General features: G+C 36.2%; 1 long non-coding RNA gene across 1 annotated transcript; it reads right to left on the minus strand.

Moving 5' to 3' along the window:
* Window positions 1-2,011: 2,011 nt before the first annotated feature.
* Window positions 2,012-20,789, minus strand: LOC138831669 (uncharacterized). Its single transcript, XR_011373420.1, has 3 exons — window positions 20,724-20,789; window positions 3,121-3,199; window positions 2,012-2,068 (listed from the first exon to the last, which is right to left on the minus strand). It is a non-coding gene; the product is annotated as an uncharacterized lncRNA (long non-coding RNA).
* Between the last annotated feature and the right edge of the window lie 2,922 nt (window positions 20,790-23,711).

The following is a 23,711-nucleotide window of genomic DNA, read 5'->3' on the forward strand; positions in this document are numbered from 1 at the left end:
CTAGTTTCTACATATGAGGGAAATCATGCAAACCTCTTTATGGGTCTGATTTCTTTCACTTAATATATTTTTCCAAGACTTTCCATTTCTTTACAAATGGTACAGTATCATTCTTTCTAATTAACTAGTAAATTTGAATTATGTATATATACCATATTTTCTTGTTCCATTGGTCCTTTTTAAGGGTATTTAAGCTGGTTCCATACCTTGGCTATGGATGTGTTTATAGCTTTACTGTATCCTGATGTGTAATCTTTTGGATAATAATCTAGAAGTGGAATTATTGGAACATAGAGTAGTCAATGTTTAGGGTTTTTTTTTTTTAGGAACCTCCATACTGCTTTCCAGTGTGGCTGGACATGTTTACATTTCCACCAGTAGTGTATTAGGGTTCCCATTTGGCTTCATCCTCGTCAGCATCTGTTATTGTTTTCTTGATAATGTCCACTCTAACTTGGGTGAGGTGGAATTCATGATGTGTTTTAAGAACGTTTATTACTATGCAGAAATGGCTTTCCACAGGCTGGAATCACTCACACCAGACTTGTATCACTATATATTGAATACCTTAACTCAAGTTTGTTTTTAAATAGACCATTAAGTATCCCATGTCAGTTAGATAATAAAAAGCATTTAATAGGAATTTCAAAACACAAAACAAATGTGTTTATGTGTCATCTATTTTATCCCTGGAACAGGGAATCTTTGCTTCCTATGTAGAGGAATGATGTGCCAATTAAGTACTAACTAGAATGGGAGGCAACCACTGTTAATCTGCTTCAGATGATGGTTCAATGTTCATCCTTTTGGGGAGAAGAATGGGAATCAAAATCCATATTTTCCCTAGTCTATGCAATAAAGGAATTATACAGATATCTAGAAAATGCTTGATTCCTTAATAAAGTCCCAAGTGATGCTTGTTCTTTTCTTTTTTTATAAAAATAAAGCCATTAATATACTCTTATTTGGACTATAATATGTAGTTTCTTACCTCTAGATATGTGCTAATAAGTCAAGAACTTTCATTCATTGAAATAGGAGATGAATACTCAAGTTTGCTCAATTCATCTAAACTCTGAGTCTTATCATTTCTAGCCATAATTGTTTCCTTCAGACAGACCCCTGTTTATATGAAGTATTCACTAATCTTTAAAAAAATCTAAATATTTCCCTTTTCTTATAGTCAGTATCTTTTAAATTACAATGCTAACATATAGGCATTCCATCATAACTATATTTCTGGAGTTCTGGAAATTGTGCAATTATGTGCAGAAACCATTTGCTCATCATTTGAAGAGCATCTGTGTTTCTCCATGGTTGAACATTTCTGTAGTTTATAATTTCCATTTTGAAGCATTCTGTACATTAGACCATTATGCACTGGGCATGGCAGCTGCCTTACCTCTCAGAGTGTTATATTCTAAAATAGTAGGCTTTGCCAATAAATGGCTTAGAAGAAAGAGGTATGTGTGTGTGTGTGTGTGTGTGTGTGTGTGTGTGTGTGTGTTTGTGTGTGTGTGTGCGTGCACGTGCACATGTGCACGTGTGTGTATCTTTGTGTTAATTGTGATTATGTTAATCAGCTCATATCTCCTTAACGGTTCTTATCAGATCTCTTGAAGCTTATGAGATTTCTACCTGTCCAGGATTCCTCTGGCTTCTATGCCATTGCCCTTTAGTATAGGAACAGAGATGCTAGCAGAACTGGATTTGTAATAAAAATTCATTTGCTGTCAGGTAGAAAGGGACTTCTCTGTCAAACTGTCAAAATTCCCATTATAAATTTAGAAAAAGCAGTTTCATAGCTTTTAATATGTTGAACAATAGCCATAGCAAAATATCCAGTCCTTATTGCTGAAATTTGTAAATACTACCTTGTTGAAAAAGTGGTTCTTGTAAGTATAATTAAGGTACAGAACTTGAAATGAGATTACCTTAGCTGACTCCAAATAACCTGACTTGCAGTAGCGGCTTCTTATAAAACATGGGCCAAAGGTAATAATCCACACCCAGTAGGAGAAGGCAATGTGAAGACAGAGACAGTGATTGGAATGGAACAGCCACAAGCCTAGGAAAATTAGGAAAGCCATAAGTTGAAGGCTACAAGAAAGGGATTCACCCCAATTATCCCAGAGGTAAGAGTGCTAGATTTGACCTTCTAAATTGCCCAGTCTGTGAGACAATATTTCTGCCATTCTAGGCCAGAAATTTGTGGTACTTAGTTATAACAGCCAAAACTGAAACACAGCAACAAAAATCCTATAGTATCTTATATTTCATAAATATTATTCCACAGAGATTTATTAAATGGCCAGAATTCTTCAGACTCTTTATCAGCCTCATTCTTGGGCATTGTCGCCATCTCTTATCCCATAGCTGAACTTCTTCGTACTGTAGTCCTGGTCACACATGTGGCTACTGAATAATTGAAATGAGCTACTAGGACTCAGCATTTAAATTTTTAATTCTATTCAACTTAATTAACTTAAATTTTTAAAACTTAATATTTGATTCAGTTATTGGAAAACTTTTTAAAGGATTAATGGAAAAATTTATATACCTGCGTGTAGATATACTTTTTCAGCTGTGAATTTTATCAAATATAAATACACACTAAATATTTCCAGCAAAAGTTTAGCATCCAAATTGTGATGTGCTCTAAATGTAAACCATATGCCACATTTCAAAGCTCATTATGAAAATAAATAATGTGAAATATTTTAGTAAAAAATTATTTTGAGTACATATGGAGATGGTAATATTTTGAGTGTATTTTCTTAACTAAAATATAGGATTAAAATACACTGCATTCACCAGGCACTGGTGGCTCATTCCTGTAATCCTAGCTACTCAGTAGGGTGAGATTGGAGGATCATAGTTTCAAGCCAGCCATGGCATGAAAGTCTAGTTCATAAGATGCTTATCTCCAATTAATCACCAGAAAACTGGAAGTGGACCTATGGCTCAAAGTAGTAGAGCATTAGCCTTGAGCAAAATAGCTCAGGGACAGCTCCCAGGTCCTGAGTTCAAGCCCCATGACTTACAAGACAAAAAATTAAAAAATGAAAAATAAAAAAATTGCATTTGCTTTTTAAAAAATAAGGCTACAAGAAAACTTACATATATTCAAATATTGCATTTTATCTCCTTTGTTCACTTCTTCACTCCAGTATCTTCTCTACATAACTGGCATTTGACTCTAGCCAAAAAGAAAAAAGAAAAAGAACAGTGTCTTTGTTGCTTATATTCCTATTTACTTACCCAACTTGTCATTACCTGGGGAAAGACCATCACTTCTATTCTATATTTTCTATAGTTTCACAAATAATCAATGTATTAGTCCTTTTGAATGAAAACAGCCATGTTTGCAACACAAATTAAAAAATAGAAATAATAATACTATGTTCATTGGCTACCACATGTGAAAGAAAGTATCCTAAGCTTAGAAGTCTCCATAAAGAAGACAGCGTGTTGAATGTTGTTTGTAGCAGTTGTCTGAGTTTGAGGAAAATAGCCACACTGCCTTGAAGCAGTTCAGATTCAGAATTTTGGTAAAGATATCCCAGGCTAATTCTCATGGCAGTAGTTTTATACCTAGGATGAGTACTTTAATTTTTGCTTTGTTTTATATGTTTGAGGAATATCTGTTAATAATTTAAAATAACATTATTAGAAACTTACATAAATAAATGACTTTATTTTAGTTCAATTAATGGATAATGTCATTGTGGTTGAGTACACAGTGATTCTAAATTCCCTTATTATACTGACTATCAGCTACATCTTAAATGAGATTAATTGTATGCAATTATTATAGTGGAAACTAGCTTAGTAAAACCAGAATTATAAATACAAATAATTTTACCCACGAGCCTATACTGACTAGCTTATTGTGGAATAGGTATTCTGAGCAATATCCAATGTGAGTAAGAAAATGTCTCCAGTTGGTGTTAAAGGTAATCAGATTTTGTTTTGACTACTTTCTCTCTTGACCCCATATCAACTTAAGCATGCAAATGATTGGGTCTCTTCCTTGTCATGCCTGCTGGCTTTAGGGAAAATGGGGGAAAAAAAGAGAACTAACAAGTCTATCACTTAAATCACAAAAACTACAGGAGCTAGAAAGGACTTAATGGGTTCCTCATTTCACACATGTGGAATAATTTAGAGGCAAAGCCAGAACTAGATCAAAGGGTCTTCAGACATAAAATCTAATTTTCTTTCCGTTAAATCATACTTTTCCATTAAAAGTGATCTGGAAATGCCCTGGGCATTTACTTTTACATCATGTCCTAACTCCCAAAAGAGGTTGATAAAAAAAATGAAGGCTAGTCCTTATAAAATTTAGAAGTGGCATAGGGCTGTTCTGACTCAATTCAGCTGTATATTTATCCCGGATTCGTTTCTCATACTTTCCCCAGTATATTTGCTATTGTTATTAGGTTGGTATTCATAAAGCTAGTACACTGGACAAAGGTCGTTTCTACAATTTTAGCATGTATATCTACCAGTGAAGTTCCATGTAAGAGTTTAACTAATGGTCCAATGCTATGTCAAAAAACGAACTTTACTGTTTTGGCAGTGGGGGCGGGGGTGGGAGGGTGGAGGGAGAGTATAGTCGTGGAGGTGGGAGGGAAGGGATGGTAGGGGAAAAACAAAGGAAGAGGCAACAATGCTTGATAAGAAATGTACTCATTACCTTGCTCATGTAATTGTGACCAGTCTGTATGGTATTTTCACAATAGAAAACTTATTGAAAAAAGAGTTAACTAAGTTTTTACACATATATGTATATCTATAAATGTGTATATGTATACATTTCTAATGAACAGATTAGTGTATATATTAGTGTATATAGTGTACAAGGTTTTACAATTTAACGCATTTATTATGATGTTGTAACTTTAAATGTGTCCGTACTAGATTTTTAATTTTTGAAATTCTGAAGTCACAACACTGTTCATGAACTTTGCTTTTGAAGTACTATTTATTATATGAATTTGAACTAAGCAAGATGACACAGGCCTGGTATCTTAGCTATTTAGGCAGAGATCAGGAGGGTTTTGTTTTTAGAACAGCCTTAACACACACACACACACACACACACACACACACACACACACACACACACACACACACACACACACACACCAGTCTCCATCTCAGTAAACAAACCATGTGTTGTGGTATATGCCTATAGAGAATCCCAGCTATGTAGAAAGCATAGGTAGATTATGATCTGAGATGAGCTCACGGAAATAAAACATAACACCTTATAACTTCAAGAAATAAATATATAGCATGAATATAGTATGGTAGGAGGAAAAGAAGAGCACCAATACTCTACCACTTGTGGCTTAAGTGGTAGAACATTTACCTAGCCAGAACCAAGCCTTGAGTTCATATCCCAAGAACACCAGAAAAAAGAGCAACCACCTTCCATGTTCATGCTCAAAAGTTTTCAATGTATACACTAAAGTTCTCCAAATATTTGTTGTTTTAGGCCAATGATGTTGTATTGGCATATTCTATCTGTGGTGAAAACTAGATTGTATGATCATGTTAGTAGGTTTACCACTCTAAGTATATAACTGGAGTAGGAGCTATGTGTGTTCATGATGACTCAATCAAGATAAAATTATGTGATCTTGATGCTTGTGGCTACCTGTGAAATTTTGTGGCTACTTTCTAGAAATACTGTCTCAGGGCTTTGCATTCCTTTTATGGAAGGTCAGGATTACACTAGAATTGTTTACTTAATAAAGTTCTGTTTGTGTGTGTGTGTGTGTGTGTGTGTGTGTGTGTGTGTGTGTGTGTGTGTGTGTGTGTGTGCTGAACCTTGGAGGCTTGGGTGCTGATATGGGCCTGGACATTGTCCCTAAGATGTTTATCTCAAGGCTAGTATTCTACCACTTGAGTCACAGCTCTATTTCTGCCTTTTGCTAGTTAATTAGAGATGTATCTGAAGAATTTCTTAACTTCTCTGTGTTGCCTTTGTATTTGATCCTTAGATCTCAGCTCACTGAGTAGTTAGAATTATAATTGTGAGCCACTGGCATCTGGTATACTTCATCAAGTTTTAAGGCAATGTGGCATGTATTCACAGACATTGAGAAATTCATATTAACTATCAAGAATTAATAGCTATATTACTTTAGGAACTCAATAAATACAATGGTATGAGAAGAAGAAATGAAGGAAATAAATGACAAAAATAATAAATAAGCAAGGGAGAAGACCATGGCTAGAAAGTATCAGATTCATACATACAGGATTACTTAGCAAGTCTGTCTTTGTACTTAAAAGCCTGAAGTGTATGGCTGAGAATTTTGCACAATACATTTTTCATATGCTGTAGAAAAATGTCATAGAGAGATTGGCACAGTTAAAATCATTTTATGTTTGGTGTTTTTCATGAACAATATGCATGCATTCCCAGAGCTTTGTAAACAGTGAACATTGAATGTGATTTATGGCACTATTATTATTGTTGTCAAATTATTTGTGTATCAGTTGTTGAGTAAGGTTTTCACTCTTTGGAGAAGTTGGAGGGAAGGTATCTTGTCAAATAGGAAAGCTGCTTCTGGTACTGTTTTGGTATGTAAGATTAAGAAAAGCAAATAATAATAATAACAATATCTTCACTTAAAGAGTTATTATTTGATAAATATGTACAAATTTTATACCTGTGGCTTTGTACCCAATCGTTTGATGTTTTCCCCATGTATCTCTGTATTTTTATTGAGATTATCATTAGCCATTTTATTTATCTTTTCCTTCATTTCTTTATAAAGTGTATTTCAGGTCATCATACTTTATAGTCAGTTTCCTGTGTAGTCATTATGACAGATGACCTCTGAGTGTAGCTCTTAATGGACATGTAAACATGATATGTGAATACAAGTAGCTCTTTGTGATATTTCCCTTGTACACAAAGTTTTCTTCAAAGTAATAGCTAAAGCTTTTTGCCCTTTCCTAGCCCTCCAATCCTCAGGAGGTTATTTTCAGTGAAGTGCTGAGAAGGAAGAGTTCAAATAGGATTGATTTAATAGAGCTATGATGTGAAAAATCTCACAATAGGCTGTCTGCTTGAAATGGCCAATCATAGAAGCATTAAAATCAAAGTGGGAAAGAAAGTGGAGGCATCCCAAAGAGACACCGAATTAAGGAATGACAGTTCTGGCCATTCTTGTGTTTCAGAAATAAAAAAGTATGAAAGAATAAGAAATGGTCAGAGAAACATTTGAAGCAGACCTCATCTGAAAACCACAAACAGCTTCAGCTATAAATTTAGTGCAAGAAATGTTGTCATTAACTTCTCCTTGCCAATGTCCCAAGATATTAAAAGAAAACCTTCACATATCTTTTGCTTGTCTATCTTGTTCTTTCAAAGTATCCACTCTCTCTTTCTTAGATGGCTTTAATTTCTATAATCATAAGATTTTTTATAGTTAATATTTCAATAATATATGTTCTGTGTGTTCCTGTGTTAGTAGCTATTCTCCAAAGGTGTTATTCACATACATATTCTTTAGAGCTGTGTATCAGTACCTGAGTACTTTATCCTAAGATCAAGTCCTTTCTTTCTTCCTTCCTTCCTTCCTTCCTTTTTTTTCCTTCTTTCCTTCTTTTCCTTCCTTCCTTCCTTCCTTCCTTCTTTCCTTCTTTTCTTCCTTCCTTCCTTCTTCCCTGTACTGGTCCTTAGGTTTGAATTCAGGGCCTGGGCATTGTCCCCAAGCTTTATTGCTCAAGGCTACTACTTTACTATGTGAGCCACAGCTCCACTTGATGGTTAATTGGAGATTAAATGTCTCATGGACTTTCCTACCCAGGCTAGGTTTGAACCTTGATTTTCAGAGCTCAGCCTCCTGAGCAGCCAGCAGCACCTGCAATAATAGGATCTTTCTAAGAGGTTCTTGTTTAGGAAGGTTGATAATAATGGTCTCAAGCAGTTGAATTAAAGTTTTTTGAAATTGTATGAGAAATAACTAGATGAAATCTTAGCATTGATCTTGCTTTGATTGTGATAAGAGTAGAAGTGAATCATTGGATGGCAACCTTCTTTACAAGATCATGTAACCAAGTAATACAAATTTATAAATATGTACTTTAGTGACATGACCTTTGTTCCCTACATGTTCAGGAAATGTTTTTGGAAATCAGAATTTCCAGTGAATTTATGCATTTTTTACAGGGAAGGTGTGGGTGAATGAATGTATACATACAAACCTATGAGATTCTTTTCAGTGTAAGAAAATAAGTGGGCACAATCCTACCACTTCGAAAAGACTATGACTTGTATCATATGTAGCCTTCTAGTGTATGTGTGTGTATGTGCATGTGTATGTGCATATATTTATAATTTAGCATGATATCATTTGATTTATATACTGCCTGTATAAGAATAGTAAATAAGGAAAAGAACTGATTGGAATAAACATTTGTGGACAATTCTTTGAAGGTTATGCTCATGACCAAGATGCTGGGATATATGTTAGAGGGAGGGGTTATAACTGTAGATTTTTATTTTATTTTATTTTATTTGAGAACATACTGTACAGAGGGGCTACAATTACATGGGCAGGATAATGCATACATTTCTTACCAAGCATTGCAGCCTCCTCCTTTGTTTACCCTTCACCTCCCTTCCCCGCCTCCCCCCTCCCCCCACCCAATTATACCCCCCTCCCCCCCACACCGACATTGTAAAGCTGGTTTTGACATGACATTTTGTACTTCTCATTGTTGCAACAGGTCCACCTGAATCCTTAAACGACTTGTTTGTCCCCATCTACTCCACATGTTATACTGACATCAAATATAGTGAAAGCGGGGGTTACACTGTGGGGGAGGGACATACAAAGCAACAAAGAAATAATCTTATAAATGCGTTAGAAACACATGCATGAAAGAAACGAAAACATTAAAATACATATTTAAGGGTTCATTTTCCTAACATCACATTATCTGACCTTTTCCGCTTGACTTATACCTATACTATATATTGCAAATAAGGGAAACCATGGGACCTATGCTTCTTTGGGCCTGGCTTACTTCACTTAATATAATTTTTTCCAAACCTTTCCATTTCCTAACAAATGGGGAAATATCATTCTTTCTGATGGAGGCATAGAATTCCATTGTGTATATATACCACATTTTCTTGATCCATTCATCTACTGAGGGGCATCTGGGTTGGTTCCATATCTTAGCTATGGTAAATAATGCTGCAATAAACATAGTTGTGCTGGTAGCTTTAGTGTGGTCTTGTTTGGAAACATTTGGGTAAATGCCCAAAAGTGGGATTGCTGGATCATAGGGGAGATCTATGTGAAGTCTTTTGAGGAACCTCCATACTGCTTTCCAAAGTGGTTGGACAAGTTTACATTCCCACCAACAATGAAGTAAGGTTCCTTTCTGTCCACATCCCCTCCAGCATCTATAACTGTAGAATTTATGTCTTTGAGATGATAAAAGTGAATAGGATCCATAGAACTATCAGAATTGGATTTCAGCTGCATAAGGAATACCTTTTCTGTTGTAGCAGGAGGAAGAGATACATGGATGCAGATGGGAACAAGTAGGTCAAATAAACAAGATACCAAGAGACCCAATCTTTGTGACTTATCCTGGTGTGTTCTAAAGAAGTCCTAGGGAGAGAATTCAGTTGAAGAAAAAGCAAAGCTGTAGGGACTTTGAAGATAGGAGCAAGTATCAGCATTTTTCTTGATGAATAAAATTGAATTTCTGAGCATACTGTAGAATTACCAGACAGAGACAAGTTCTTGTTAGAGATAAATAAAATTAAAATGAAACAGATTAAGGTGGGAATTTTTTTCTGTAATGTTTAACTTGTCTAGGCACAAGTATAAAGAAGGTTAATGGTCAAGGACTTACAGAGCTTGAGTTTTGCCAAGTGATTCCAATGAAGAGAAATGAACGCAATTGCAAGGGAATGTCAATGATGATAGATAAGCAGGAAAGTGGAAAAAGGAGAATGAACTGGGTAGCTGGGAAAAGATGGTAGTGGTGGGAGTATATAAGCACAGGGGAATGTTTCAAAGTACAGTCAATGTTAAGAAGTGTAGTCAAAGGAAAGAATGTTTAACCTTTGCTTTCTGTTGGGTACAATGTCCAGAATATGTCCTTGCTCAGGAAATTTGTTGAACTGGGAAGTTACGGAGGAAACAGAAGAATTTAAAGAAAGGAGGAGTGGCTCGTTAATGTAGACATTGAATGCACTATGAATAATGGCAACAGTTGTGGAGAGGAGCTATGTGGTAAGGAAAGAGAGGAAGTGACAAAGAGATAGGGCGGTAGCTGCCACCAATAAGGTAATAGTGATTTATCGAGATGCTGCACATCTTACCAGCGTGGTGGTTTTTGTAAGGGGAGAGGATGGCAATGGTTTAGAAGCCACAAGGGGAAGCAAGGTGGACACCTGCCTCCCTTTCTGGCCTTGAGGTAATGGGATATATAGGAGAAAATGCAATCACGGTTTGAGGTTATTGCAGAAATTTCGTTCTCAGAGGAGAACTAGCTTTCAGCTAAAATAAGGAGGTTAGAAGAAAAAGTTCTGAGAAATGAGTGGTAAAGAGCTCGTTGGGAAGCGAGGGAAGATAAGGACTGAGAATGAGCAGAAGATAAAGTAAAAAATTTGGACATGAGTTCGGGTTCCTGGTGAGGATGACAGGAAGGGGAAGCCAGAGGCACCGGTGGTATAGCTCAAATGGATCTAAGAAGGAGTGTCATTAGACCGACTCCATGTAATTTAGTTTAGTCTGACAGGACGTTTGGGATTTCAGTTCTCTGGAGAAGTGACTAAGCTGAACCAGTACAGTTTACTCCATTGCTTATGTATGTGCTTCCTCAGAAGGCTTTGTTTGGCTAGCTCCTACTGGCTCATGCTTCTATTCCAGAAGGAAAGAGACCAAGAATGATAGTAAAAGGCTAGCCTGAGCAAAATGTTTGTGAAACTGCATCTCAGCCAATGTTTGAAAGTGGTAGTATAATATGCCTGTTATCCTAGCCATTTCAGAGGCTATGAAACTCACAAGACAATAGGCTGGATGGAAATGAACTTTACAACTTGGGGGAAATAAGTGGGAGAAAAGTGAGGGAGAGGGTAACAAGATTCAACAAGAAATATACTCATTACCTTGTGTATGTGTAACCCTTCTGTACATCAACTTGACAATAAAATTAAATAAAAAATATATTTGCAAGAACCACATCTCAAAAGGAAAAGAAGTGCAGTGTGGGGCTCACACCTGTCATCCCAGTTATGCGGGGAGGCATGACTATGAGGGTTGCCTTCTATGCTGGTGGAGGGCATCACTGAAGCACAAAGGGACTTGGATCTTGGCTCAAGAACTAGAGAGCACCTGCTTGGCAAGTGTGACACTTTGCATTCAAACTCTAGTACTTCCCCAACCCTAAAAAGATTTTATTTGAAGAAAATGTCATTTAGCTTGAAAATATTAAGAGTTCTTTTTTATATAGCTTGGTATGCCAAATTTGTATTATTCCTAGAAAATCCAGGGGGAAAAAACAGACAAACTTTTTAATTGAACTTATTTTTTTAAATTTTTGATCAACTTCTCTTTCACACCTAATGGTATATGTGAGCATAATTGGATTTAGGAATAGGAATTGGGTGAGAGAAAGCCAAGATTATCAGGAGACAGGTAGTCAGACTAGATAAGCAGTTCATTTCCTTTGTAAACCTCTTGTCAGGGTACAACATGGCAAACTCTGGACAACCCTATCCATTAGGGAAGATTTATACACATCAATGTCTATTCCAGGTTGAAAAACAGGTTGAGGTCCTGGACAGATGTGTCTTAATGGTGCCAATTCACATATAAAGTAAGACCTGCCCCCTTTCCCTCCTCTTTATGCTGCAGAACAAATGACAGCCACTTCCACAAACTGACATTTCATTCAATGGAAACAGCACGGATATTGAGACAGGCCATTTTATTCTTCCCTAGACTCATTATTTTTCATCATAGAGACCATGTCTCAGTGGCATCAGGCTCTCAACCACCCCTTGCCTCCTCCTCCTCTTTTTCTTTTTAATCCGAGGAAACAACATTAGATAATTAGAATGATTAGTGTTCTTTTATAGCTAAAATTCTTGAACATGTGTGTTGGCTGAGGTAATAGAATTTCCCCTCACATAATCTCCTATCTTCAGCTATGCTCTGAAATGTAATTTTCCTATTATGAGAGTTCAGTTCTCTCTTTTGGGGCAAAAATCTGAGCTATTTCTGAGCCTAAAAAAATGATTTCCTAAATCAACACCTGTCAAAGAAAGTTTCTTTTTTCAGAAGTGTTCAGGAAGCTCCTCTAATTATTATCACTACTTTTAATTGATTTCACTCTTTAGACTGGGATAATTTTGATGTTCCTTTCCGTTAGACTTTCTTTCTCTTCAGTGCTTCCTTGGGGAAAATATCCAAATAACTCCAGACCAGATTACATCATTATTAGCATCTAGAGCACTCTTTTATCTTCCCTGATCTGATCAGTTAAAGTGTTATTGCTCATATAATCATCTGCATTTATATACATCTGAGCATTAGCTTACTACTTGTTCATGTATATGGCATCTCTAGTATCTGACATGTATATGCCAAATGTCATAAAATGTTGATGTATATGACATATCTAGAATCTAGTACAGAACCTGGTATAATTTTATAGATATTACTGAATGAATACAAGCCACTTTTTGAATTTGTAAAATTAGTATTTATAAGGGTCCATCATGAATGTGAACATGAAGTCCATTAAAACTATATTGAATCACCTTCAATGGGTTCATTTATTTTCTAACCCTCAGCTGGTTTCAGCCTCAGGGATTGAGAAGCACCCAATGTCTGTTGAACTAAATGGGAGTTATTTTACAGAGAGTATCCAAAGTTAGAAGGGGGCAGAAGTGGAAAGTCAACTATTTCATAAGAAACTGCTTCAGAAAGCTCACTTCTAGTTCCTTAGATCCACCCTCTTTCTTACTCTATTGGGTCTGAAGAAGCTACAGAATATTGCTGTCTGAACCTGTATTTATTATTTTTTCCCTTTCATGAAAGGTTAGTGAATATTCTTGAGTACACTGATTTGGACCAAGAAAAGATACATCTATTCAGGTAATAGGCCCTTTTTCTGCCTTTATAAACTGTCCATTAAACTTCAAGGTCAGAATGAAATAGCTAATGCTCAGGAAATCACATCTGATGCCACTGTGGCAGAAAAAAAAAAAAATAGAATCCAAGCTTGTGGTTCATAGCAAAACAGCAGTTTCTCATAAAGGACAAGGTTGTTTCTCATAATGTCCAGATAAGCACGAAACAGAGATAATAGCTATAAAATCAAAATTCATGATAAAGCAGTTCAGGTGAACAAATGAGCAGTTCAGATTTTGCTTTAAATAAATTGTTTATTTATTTATTTATTTTGAGACCAGATCTCACTATATTACCCAGGCACCTACAGTTCATACCTTGCAATGTGATTTTCAGATTGAGAATTATGATAACTATTCTCTGAAGTTTTGCATATATTTTTTTGTGTATGTTCTGTGAAAAGTCAGTGCTGCTCACGTCACACACTAGAAAATCCAAAAAAAGAAAATAGTAAGGGTTAACTTTTGTTGGACAAAGTTGAGTTTGGGGAAAGAATATAAGGATTATTATTTTTTTTAATTTAATTTAATTTTATTTGAGAACATACTGTACAGAGGGGTTACAATTACATTGGCAGGATAATGCATACATTTCTTACCAAGCATTGCAGCCTCCTCCTATGTTTTTTTTATTGTGAAAATACTGTACAGAGGGTTTATAGTTACATGAGCAAGGTAATGAGTACATTTCCTTTTTTTTCTTTTTTCTTTTTTTATTGTGAAAACACTGTACAGAGGAGTTACAATTACATGGGCAAGATAATGAGTACATTTCTTATCAAGCATTGTAGCCTCCTCCTTTGTTTCCCCTTCCCATCCCTTCCCATCCTCCCCCCCCATGGTTTCCCTTATTTGCAATATCTAGTATATGTCTGAGTCAAGCAGAAAAGGTCAGATAAGGTAATGTTATGGAAATGAACCCTAAGATATGTATTCAAATGTTTTTTTTTTCTTTCATGCGATTGTTTCTAACACATTTATAAGATTATTTCTTTGTTGCTTTGTATGTCCCTCCCCAACAGTATAACCCCTGCTTTCACTGTATTTGATGTGGGTATAATTTGTGGAAGGGAAGGGGAAAAACAAATCGTTTAAATAGGGATAGAGGTGGACCCATTGAGACAATGAGATGTACAAGTCGTTATGTCAAGAATGAGTACATTTCTTATCAAGCATTGTTGCCTCCTCCTTTGTTTTTCCCCTACCATCCCTTCCCTCCCACCTCCTCAACTACACTCCCCCCCACCCGCCTAAATTGTAAAGTTCATTTTTCAACATAGCATTTTGTACATCTCATTGTTACAATGCATCAACCTTCATCCCTATTTAAATAATTTGTTTTTTTCCCTTCCCTTCCTCAAATTATAACAACATCAAATACAGTGAAAACAGGGGTTATACCATGGGGGAAGGACATACAAAGCAACAAAAAAATCACATGGTACCTTATACATACATTAGAAACAATAGCAAGCAAGAAAAAAACAAAACACTTGTGTCCCTATCTTGGGGCTCATTTTGCTCAACATCATCTTATCTGACCTTTTTCTATCATCATCATCATCATCAAAATTATTATTTGTGTTATTACTACTATGAGTATTTTAGGGTGAAGAGCATTGGATGTCTTACTTAGCAATGCTTAGGAATCTTCAAATGTCTTGAAGGGAAAAGTAGCATTTAAAAAGGGATTCAGTTCTTGAAGTTCCTTCCATCTCAGCCCCCTCATGTCCTGACTCCCTTGCTAATTCTGAACTTTAATTTCCATTTATTCAGTCTCACGAGACTGTCAAAAAAGTTGTGTGCTCCTACATTCCACGTGGGCTTTCAATCCTGTGCAGTTTAAACTAGCACATATTGAGGGAAAAGCAGTGAAGACCGGCTTCACCACCACAGGTTTTTCTGTTTTGGAATCTTTGATTATTAAATTCTGGCTGCTCTTGTTGTCTGTGATCCTTTTGAGTAATTTTTGTGTTTTATCCAACTCTTCTCGTTCCCAGTGGAAGCATTAGTCCATTCCAGGGTACTTTATCATAGTTTGAAGCAGAAGGCCCCATTCAATAGTGTGGAATAGGTGGAAGTTAGATTAGTTTCTGGCAAATGTGACTGAGATCTCAAGTCAGGATAGGTAGCTGTTGTATCCAGAAAATGACAATGTTGAGGTAACTGATTTAATTATTAAATATTTTTTCTTTTGCATTGAACCCAGGATATTTTTCATAGGGATCTTAATATGTTTTTGGAACTAGTGAGAAATGGGATTCATTTTAAAATACTTGCTTCATATATACCTTTTGGAAATATATAGAGAACATTGAGTAACACTGCTCTTTGTCTGCTAGGGATGATTGTTCCTAGAAGTCTGAAGGTTCCTTGAATTACTTGAAGTGGAACATTGAAAGATGGTGTGTTTATATCTGCTTTTTTTTTCTAATAATTTGGTATTGCCTCTAAACAAAGACCTCTCCAAGCCTACCATTTATTAGTTGCTTTTCTCTTTTCTTTTATGCCTCTGGTCTAATTCTCTTTCAGCAGTCATAAATGGAAGGTTCATTTTATTTTATTTTCACCCTATCTCTATCTACAACTAAAATACAGCATTGAACTGTTCCTCTGGTTGCTCCCAGATGCTATTATAAAACTGTTTCATCTCTTCACTTTCTAATATTGTCTTTCTTTTGCACTTTTAAAGGAAGAAGTAGAATGTTTTCCTGGTCAGTCATAAAGGTTTAATGCTGTTGCCTTTCTCTTAGAGGTCTAGTTATAGCCTCTACTTCTGCTGATAAAATGTAATCTTGTTTGTTTTTATGAAAGCCAGTGAGAAATGCTTTTTCCATTTGTCATGCTTGAAGTTTCTTTGAAATAAGGCAAGAGTCCAGCTTATTTTCTTAGTTAATGCTTTGGTACATTTAAAGTAGCTACTATCTATGTGCATGGATAATTATAATATTTTTAATAGTTTCACAATTCAAAGTGAGTTGGTAGCTTTTTGTTCAGATTTTTACTAAATATAATTCATTTATCCAGCATTATAAATGAAGCCATTTCTTTACCATCTTAGTTTCTAAAGTTGGTGGGATTAACACAGTTACAAAGATGTTGCTCTTTGTAAGGAAAACCAAAGACTTTACTGACCAGGAAAACTGGGTAGGCTTCAATAAGAAGGCAGGCTGTGTTTCTTTGTCCTTTTAAAGGAAATAGATTAAGAAGAAATACGGGAGGTCAAGGGAAGGAGATTTTTTTAAAAAATCAAGAAGTGCTAGGACTGTTTTACATTAAGAGTGGTTTTTGCTGTTTTGGATAAAATGGACCCATACCCAGCACTTGCTCTGTCACTTAGAAGATGAACCCCTGTGGGAAAATGATGGGCAAAGGACAAAGGCGAAAGATCAAAGACGAAGAGACAACTGGTGTGAAGAGGCTGTGGTTACAAGGCATCTGGGAATAAAACTGAGTGCCCTGCAGGATGGGATCAAGCCTCTTGTGAAATATTTATTCTACCAGGTCACAATTTAATTAAAAGCCTTTTTTTTTTGAAGAGGATATGTGTGTGCCAGGGAGATATTGATAAAAAAAATTGGATTTAATTCTTTGTTGTCCACAGAGACTTTACGGTTCTTGGTGATAAGGCATGAAAGTCTACTTTACAACCTTTTCCACCATCCACTTGGATGTTGAAGCACAAAGCTTGAATTTATACCACAAAGCCCATTAAATGGAAGACAAGCAGACTTTTATGGGATTCTGTGATGACAATGGGAGAACAAGGAAAGGATTGCTGTCTATTCACACTTTCTCCACTTTAATTACAATTATAACTTGATTTACGTCTTTATACATGCAAAAGATTAGATCTTTGGGGAATATATATATATATATATATATATATATATTATAGCCTATACTTGTTAGCAGTGTATAGCATTCTGCGTTCTTGACAATCAAAATAATTTCTAACTAGAATCAAGAAAGTACAGTTTGAAGTAACCTGTGTTTCCCATTTATTTAGATTTCAAGTGGTTCATTAATCTTATTGTCATAGTAGCTAAAATAGTAAGTGAATCAAAGCTTATCTTTCATTAATTTTATTTATTTATGTATTTTTATGCCCATATTGGGGATTGAATCCAATGCTCATGCTTTCATTTGACTTTTTCACTCAAGGCTGACATTCACCACTTAAAGCATATCTCTATGCTTTGGTGATTAATTGGAGATAAGACTTGGATTAATTGGAGATAAACATCTGACTTTACTGGATGGGTTGGTTTTGGCCATTATCCTCAATTTGCAGCCTCCTGAATAGCAAACATTATAGACAAGAGCTACTGGTACTCTTCCTTTGTATTTATTTTTAGTCAATGTATTTTTGGATGGCTTCCCCATAACATAGAATTTATTACAGACTTATGGAATACATTTATGTGAAAGAACATCTCTAAATTATTTTGTTTGAGACTAGATCTTTAATCTCAAATATATGTCCCCTATACCAGCTTTGCTCTTCTCTATCCACACCTTCCCCAGTCTCCTCTTTGTTCTATTTATTTCAGTAGTACTAACAGTACTTTCTCATTTTTAGGACCTCTATTGCAGAAACTCAGTTGTTTATTTTTATTTCCAATTTAGGATCTTTCCCAATCCTTCCTCCAAGAATATACATTCTTAGAAAGCAGGTACTACTTTGCATTCTCCCTAATAATTCTGTGATGAGAAACTCTTTTCTCTATAATACTCCTTTATTTCTTATCAACAGTCTTTACAATCTATACAACTGGAGTAAGGTAATTAATACAAAATTTTCTCTTAGGTAGCTAAAGCAAATATATAAAACATTTCTGTTTTCTAACATGTTATTTATACTGACTTCAACTGAAACATAAAAATATAAAAATTCCAGTCATTTAAGGAATATTATATGATATCTCACTCAACACACATATAGGATATTGAATCATAAACATATCTATCTTTTCATTATCATATTTTTATAACTATTGTTGAAAGTGTTTTACCTTGGTTAATTATTTTTGTGCCAGTCCTGGCCCTTGAACTCAGGTCCTAGGCAATGACCCAAAGATTTTGAGCTCAATGTTAGTGCTCCTATCACTTGAACTACAGCTGTGCTTCTGGCCTTTGGGGGAAGACAGCCTCATCATACTGAGGGTGGCTTCATACCATAATACTCATATCTCAGCTTCTGAGTAGCTAAGATTATTGTTATGAGCCTCAGGTGTTGAGCCCATCTTCTTTTTATGATGCAGAAAGGTTATGAGCATAGAGGAATCACCTCCCTGATTTCCCAACAGTGAGAATGATGGTAAGCGAAATGAACCCCAAGATAGGGACGCAAGTGTTTTTTTGGTTTCTTATTACTGTTTTTAACATATTTATAATGTTCTGTGTGATTTTTTTTGTTTCTCTGGTATGTTCGTCCCCCATGGTATAACTCCAGTTTTCACTGTATTTGAGTCTGGAGCCCTGCATCTTGTATATGCAGTTTTATGATATGGTGAGGGGAAGGGAAATAACAAAATGCTTAAATAAGGACACAGGTTGACCAATTTTAACAATGAGATGTACAATACACTGTTGAAAATGAACTTTACAAATTGAGGGGAGGATGGAAGGAGGAGTTGGGGAGGCGGGGAAGGTAGGAATGGTAGGGGAAAACAAAGGAGGGGGTAACAATGCTCATGTTACACTTACTCATGTAAGTGTAACCCCTCTGTATAGTATTTTTACAATAAAAACATATATCAAAGAATATCCCATTCACTATTCTCCACTGAGATTCTATGTGTGGCATTTTTGATCCACAAAAGTAACAATGAAGTGCATGTGAAAGATATAGTGGTCAAAGCTTAAGGAGAATGAGTGATTATAGTAATGAAACATTTCATCTTAAGCAAGTCGAACAAAGTAATTTTTGAAATACTGTAGAGTGCACAACTCCTACTCTTTCCTTTGAATGAAACACAAGGTTTAAATATCTGTGGAGGCTTTGTAACCATTAGTGACAGAATCCTAAGTTTGAAAGGTAGAGGATCATCAAGTACATACCTCTTTTTCCTACAACATTTTCTTTTGGTCAGTTGGGGCAGGGAGGCGGGGGGGGGGGGGGGGGGGGGGAGGGGCGGGGAAGGTGCTTGAATTCTGGGCCTGGGTGCTGTCCCTGAGTAATTCAAGATGAAATCTCTACCACTTGAGCCACAGCACTACTTACAGTTTTATGGCTGTTTATTGGAGATAAGAGTCTCATGGACTTTCCTGCCTGGGCTGGCTTTGAACCCCAATCCTCAGATCTCAACCTCCTGAGTAGCTAGGATTACATGTGTGAGCCCCCAGCACCCAGCTCCTACAACATTTGAAGTGAACAACAGGAGTAATTGAAATATCAAAATCATTCAGGTCTCACTGAAAAGTGGAGGAAATATATCGCATAGCAATCCATGGGAAGAATTTAGAGTGTCATCTGAGGCTGACTAAACAGAAGATGATATCATTTACTTATGCTAAGACCTGGAAACGTCTGTACAATGCATATAATCTAGTACTATCCAAGATAAATATGAACAGATTGAGTTAACGTAGAAGAAAGGTTCACATGAGGAAAACAATAAGCAGATTCCTGAATAGTGACAGGTTAGGCACTGCCTATCATTGCAATGGTTCTACATAATTATTCAGACTGTCTCTCTTTTCCTTCTCCTCTACCCACTTATTTTGTTTTCCTACAACCTACTCCATAGCATTAGTATCTCAATTATTTTCTCACTATTTCTGTCCAACCTTTCTTTTTATTTTATTTGTCTTGTCTCCCATTTTATACTTTTTCCCACTTCTCAAAGCAATGAACTTATTCATCTTTGTAATTTTTGTAATGCAATCCATTTTATGGTTATATCATAACACCCTGGAAAATAAATCTTCAGAAACATTTTTTCTTTTTCCTCGGAAATCAGATAGAAGCCAATGGGTGGGGGGATGGGCAAGGACTCGATGCAGGGTCTTACTCAAAATTGCTATCCTTTGGAAGTATGACTTTTTTTGTTTCCCTATGAAATCACCTGGGCTACTGAAGTGGTGACTTGGAGAGATCAAAACTGAACTCCTTGCACGAGAGATTTAAACTCTTAAAGTAGAAGGTATCCATCAGTGACTTTTTCAGGACCTGTGCAATTGCGTCCTAATTGTTCAAATGCCATCTTAAATATGCTAGGTCTAGCATACGTAGAGTGATATATTCCCAACTAGAGAATGATAGCATTTTATCTTCTATCATGCTACCGAAGAAAGTCATTCAGGCTATATAGATCTCAACTTAGCCTTTCCAGATACACGTGTTCGCAGACACTAGTGATAAACAGATGACAATGAAGCCTGCTACCCCACTACAGGACCTGATTAATGGCAGTGACATCATGACTTTTAAATATGCTGCTAATGCTGAACCCTATAAATAAATGCAAATGTGACATGTGAGTCCCATTAATCATTGATTTATAAAGCAGCATGTAAGCACAGTGGACCTCACCTCTTCTGTCTTCTTTGGGGAAAAAAGTCTTTCTGGAGGAGTCAGAGATGCTGTGGAGCCTCTTCCATTCCTCACCACTGTGTTGATTCTAGAACACAAGCATATCAATAGAATTCCTACTCTTAGATTCTTTCCAAAATTTAGAATCTTAGAGATGTGAATGCTATTTCAGAGAAAATTAAATCTGATAAATTTTCTCCATTCTATTCTCTTTGTGTATCTTATTTGGCCCAGAGAGTAAGGAATTAGATGAAATAAGCCATTTTTTCCATATTACCAACTAAGAGTAAAATACTGGAGGGTCTTTTTTTATGAGATTTGGGTATGGGTTCTTAATACTGTATTTAATACTTAAAATAAACTTTGCTTGTCCAAGGAATCCTTACTGGGAGTATCTCAGTTTGAAGGTTACTTCTTACTCGTAGATAAACAGAAAAATACATCTGCAGAGTAGTGTACGTATATGTACATACACAAGTGGTCACTTTCTTGAAAAATTATACCTTTTTATAGAATGGTGAAGTACATTATAAATGAGAATGAGATTGAAAATTTAAGAGTATATACGGCCACTTCCAAGAGCCAGCAATAGACACCAGTGATGGTGTTGCAAGGAGAAAGGTGACTGAAAATTTTAAATCTGAACTTCAACAAAACAAAGATAAAAGCAAGGTGCTTGGGTACCTCTCATTAAGAAAAATATATTGAGCACTCAGAAATTATCTAAAAGATTGGAGAGCAGAACCATAGGACCAAAATGAAGGTTTTATTTATTTTTATTTTATTTTGTAAAGGTGAATTAAGAGGGGTTTGTTACATAAGTCAGCTAATAAGAACATTTTTTTTGCCACTCCTGGGGCTTGAACTCAGGGCCTGGGCACTATCACTGAGCTTCTTTTTGTTCAAGGCTAGCACTCTACCACTTGAACCACAGTACCACTTCTGGCTTTTTCAGTTTATGTGGTACTAAGGAATTGAACCCAAGGCTTAATGCATTCTAGGCAAGCACTCTACCACTAAGCCACATTCCCAGATAAATATTTCCTTTTACACAGTGTTGCCCACTCCCTCATTCTCTCCCATATTTTCACCTCCTGTTTCCCCTCCTCCCCTAAGTTGCATAGTTAATTTCTAAAGTAGTGTCTAGTAAGCATCACTGCTCAATTGGTTCACCATTTCTCTGTTTCTGTGCTTCCCCTTCCCCTCCCCAAGTCAGGTAGATTTATATACAAGACAAAGGGTACAGAAATCAAATACAGGCAGAAAAGGAAATAAACCAAAGAAAGAAAAGGAAAAAAATGAACAATAGAAAATTGAACAGTATGATAAAAACCATCTTGTTTCTATTTCTTGGAGTTCATCTTGATAAGCATCATTTTATATGGTCATATGCACGTAGTTATTGACTCTTGTGATCCTTTCCTAAGAATAGCCTCCTTTGTTTTTCCTGCATGAATGTTTAGAGTGCTGTTTAATTAATCATATCCAAGAGTAATTATTTGTATTTTACTATCCATTGGGTTTACTTGTAGATTTATAGACACATTCTAATTATTACAAATGAGGGAAACCATGCAGGCTATGTTTCTTTGAGTCCAGCTTACTTTCCTTTGTGTAATTTTTTCCAAGTCTTTCCATTTACTTACTAATGAGACAATGTCATTCCTTCTTATGGAAGCATAGAGCTCCATTGTGTACATATTCCATATTTTCTTGATCCAATCATTCACTGAGGGGCATCTGGGTTGATTTCATGTCATAGCTATGATAAACAATGCTGAAATGAGCATGGTTGTGCTTGTGGCTTTAGTGTGCCTGGTTTGTGGTCATTTGGATAAATGCCCAGGGGTGGGATTACTGGGTCATAGGGAAGCTCTCTGTTTAGTCTTTTAAGGAATCTCCATACTGCTTCCCAGAGTGGTTGAACAAGTTTATATTCCCACCAACAGTGCAGTAGTGTTCCCTTTTGGTCACATCTCTGCCATCATCTGTTATTTAGTTTTCTTGAGAATGACTATTCTAATTGGGGTGAAGGAGAATCTCAATGTTGTCTTGTTTTGCATTTCTAAATTTTTGGAGCCAAATAATCATAGACTGAAATATTTAAAAATGGTAAGCCAATCTCTCAAATCTTTCCTCTGTATAACTTGATTATCTTGAGTATTTTGTCATAGAAACTGAGACTCTGTGCACACACAGAAACACTGATTGCACAACTAGGAAGAGATAGAGCATTTGTCAGTCTTACTGCCATTTTGGAAGAGTCAGCCAGGTCCCAAGCCAAAGGAAAGCTTTTCATGGAGACCATAAGCTTCTGATAGGTGCTCAGAACCCACAACTAGCTCAGGGATGTCTTTATGGACCTCTGTGGCAGAATATTCTGAGGCTTTTGCCCTTTGAGGAGCTTAGACTCTCCTATCTCAGTGAACTATGTCAAAAATGAGAGACTTGGGCTGGGGATGCAGCTCCATGGGGGAATGCTAAACATTTGTAAACATAGAATTTGCATATAATGAGGACCAGTTGCATGCTATTGGGAAGGGAACTTGCATGCACACACCACAACCTAGGTTTGAACCTTAGCATTGCAACAAGGGGATGGGGGAGATAATCAATGAGCTACTTTGCTTCTTTTTTTTTCACATAATTTTATCCCTTCCCCCCTTAATGTATCATGGGGACAGACAAAAGAGTCCCATTAGTGAAATGATTATGTGGTTCAAGGGTAAGAATGAAAATGTAAAACTGAGGACTCTCAGATCTGGATCTCTCTTGGCATTTTGCCAGGACATCAGGTAATGCACATGGCTTGGGTATTCGTGAGCATAAAGTGGAAAAAGCATCACAACTCATGCAATTTCTAGGTTTTCTTTCCACATCAATTATGTTAGTATGAGAATGTTAGGGGGAAAATATGTATCAAGAAGTGAATTATACTTATACTCTTATTATACTTATACTCTTCTAAAAATGTGAAGATAACTGCTT

Source organism: Dipodomys merriami, unplaced genomic scaffold (assembly GCF_024711535.1).
Source record: "Dipodomys merriami isolate MVZ:Mamm:240054 unplaced genomic scaffold, mDipMer1.0.p SCAF_2, whole genome shotgun sequence".
NCBI lineage: Eukaryota > Metazoa > Chordata > Mammalia > Rodentia > Heteromyidae > Dipodomys > Dipodomys merriami.